Consider the following 3,260-nt stretch of genomic DNA (forward strand, 5'->3'; position numbering starts at 1 on the left):
CACGCTGGTCTCGTATTATCATGGCTCAATCGTTGAAAATCTAGGTGGTTATGATTCCAAGCTCGGATGCAAACACGCCTAGATTTTAACCTACTATATTCAAAAGTTATGTAGATGCGCTTCACAAACCATCCTTGAAGATTACACTTTAGTTGAAAACATCTTCCTCACAGTCACTGTTAAAGTTCACATTTTTTAAGCTGACGACAATATTCGTCTTTCCAACATGACGTCCACGACTTGACTTTCTCAAGGTCCGACTCTCTAACAAGTTAACAACTCGACAACTAACTAACTAATAATCGCTTACGCACCAAAAAATCAGAGGTACAAGTACGTCAAAGATCATAGTGACAAAAGAAAGAATACACATAAGAATAATATCATTGCAATATAAACATATCGATGTATCACAAATGAAATCAAATCTGAATGTTGTCTCAGAAATATGTCAACTACTTTACAGAAATGCAGTAGAATATTACTGGTATCGAGAGGTTCAGGTGAGCTGCCGTAATGGTCCGTAAAGGTCCCGGAACGTCAGAAGTCACGGAACAAAAAGGAAGAAACAATAAGCAACCACAGACACACACAGAGTTGAACAAGTCACAGGGTTGATCAAAGATGTGTAATGTGTACTTACTTCTCCACTTCTTCAGGGTGACTGACGACAATGATCTCACGTGATGTTGGCGCTTGATAATTTTTCTTCTTTCGCTGAGTGACTAAATGTGACTGAGAATGGTATGGCTACCACGTCAACCTTATATCCCATCAGGTGGGGGGACAGGGGGGAGGGGTGAGGATACTAAGTTCCCATAGTTCCCAGGGGGGAGTGGTGGGGAGAGAGCACAAAGCGCCCTCTGTGGCAGTTTTGTGAACTAACTCAGTGAAGCTCCATATACCAAGGTGAGCAGTCACTCTGCCTTGACCATTTTAATAGGAAAAAGTTATCTCCTACAATGCAGATTGACTGGTCATTTCAAAAAACATGAACAGTTCCAACAGTCTCTGTAAGTTGAGAAATGCATCTTCAGTCCATCCTGCTGCATAAATATTATTTATGGAGAAGTATTCCCCTTATGCTCATCCATTATCACTTCTTTCCATTCCTCGTGTAGCAGGCTATCGTCACAGTCCCCAGCTGAACGTTTACAGTCTAATACACTTATTAAAGGTCTCTCTGTCAAACACCAGCATCTCTTCAATTGAACACTTCATTTAGAATTTAGATCCTCCCTTTCGAGCAGTTCAGCACAGATTGAGTTGTTTTTCCCGGCAATTGCCAAGCGGGGGAGAGGGGGAATGCTGCATTCCTATTGATTCCTGTGGTACAAATCTTTTTCTAGCGCCCTCTGGTGGCGGTATTGAGAAATAGTTCAGCTGGTCTTCAAACTTGAAGGTGAGCACTCGTGCACGCGTAATCGGAAAAAACGGAATGTGTGTGTGTGTGTGTGTGTGTGGGAGGGAGGGGGGGGGGGGATGGAAGGTTTGTGGGGAGGCTGTAGGACAGTCCCGAAACAGGATGACACCTCCAAAAATAAATTAAGTTAGTAAATAAACACACAACTTTACATCCATCTTCTCCAACACAGACTGAGCCTTTTCCCCGACAATTCACAAGTGGCGTGGGGTGGAGAAGTGAAGAATGGGTGAGGAGGGGAGGGGAAGTGGTGGAGGGGAGGAATGAGGGTGCTGATGTCAACAATCCGATGTTGCCATATCTATCCCCCAGGGTGGGGTACAGCCGCCATCTTGAATAATTTGGCAACAATGTAGACTGTCCTAGCTTTGTCTCTACCCCATCACTATTAATAATCATGATTCGTCTTTCGTAATGTCTGGGGAACCATCATAAATCGCAGTGACTTTCGAATAAAAATTTCATTTCTGTTGGTGTAATTGCGTATTTTTTTCAATTAGCTTGAGTAATATACGGTAGCGTTCGCTATATGGTCCAAGTTTTATCGAGCTACATTACATGGCAGTGACACATCATGTGAAAGTTCCTTTCGACCTTAAGTTGTACGTGCCAGTAAATATCTTTCGTAAGCATACGAGTACTGGAGAATCTGTAGGAGGGCTGTCGGGTCTGATGTTGGGATAGTGATGTTCGATTTCTAATTGACTTGAGTAATAGAAACCACTTTGAGGGCGGCATCAGTATCCATCAGCTCTCTATTTGAGCTGTAAATGGACTGACAGATGGAACTTAACAATGACAAAAGTGAGAGACAGGCCGAACTCCACATATAGTCCAATCAGCACTTTCTCTTGAGATAAACACTTCGTTAAGCTGAGGCTGTTTCATTTTGGCTGCGTAAGGCATATCCAGAGGTTTTATCTTGCACTGCTGCTGCATACAGACTGTCCCGAAGAGAGCACTGTAAGGACAGTGGCGGGCGACGTCTTTGGCAGAAAGGTCATCCTCTCGGCCGGCATTCCGCGGCTGATCGCCGGGCCCTCGGCTCACGGCTCACCCTGACATTTAGCGCGGGAGGCGGCAGGCGGTGTCGCGTGCTGTGGCCTCCGGCGCAGAGCCTCCGGGTCCCGCAACCGGCCCCAGCAGCGGGCCCGGACACAGCGGCGTGCAGCCGGACACAGTTCGGCTTCGCATACCTCTTAGGAAATGACGACATCTGGTCAAAGCTACCCAGACACCTACTCAATCAATCAATAGCCTGTACTTCCTAACGGATGATTCAAATAGCACCATGCAAGCACCTTCTTTGGTGAATCAGGAGTCCAGTGTGGGGCAAGTGTATATCATACAAAAAGAATGTTTCGTTTGTGGCACTTGTCTAGACGCTCGCTTTGTAGCTAAGTTGTTTGAGCCAGGTGCCGTCGTGGAACTTGCTGCCAACAAATACAACTGTTACTTTATCTCTTTGCTTCTTTCTGCCATATATTTCATGCCTTCTTACAAGTTCATATTATTTAGCTCCATTTAGCTCAATTTGTCATCTTTACCCTACCTAACCATTTCTCATATTTGCCCTACCAAATCATTCCATCTCAAATTCATCTTTGATGCCAACTCCTGTACATCACAGTGTTCTCGATGTAAAGTCCAATTTTGACGCCTACCTATCTACACATATAATCTGATCAACAGTATATGGACATCGGTATGTAATGCGGAATTAACCATTAGATATCACGTGAGCCGGTATTAAATGGGGCGAGAGCGCTGTCATTAGGGAATCAGCAACAGCAGAATGGATCGATCAGGAGAGCTCGTGAATTCGAACCTGGACTAG

The sequence above is a fragment of the Schistocerca americana genome, chromosome 8, assembly GCF_021461395.2.
Source record: "Schistocerca americana isolate TAMUIC-IGC-003095 chromosome 8, iqSchAmer2.1, whole genome shotgun sequence".
In the NCBI taxonomy this organism is placed as follows: Eukaryota; Metazoa; Arthropoda; class Insecta; order Orthoptera; family Acrididae; genus Schistocerca; species Schistocerca americana.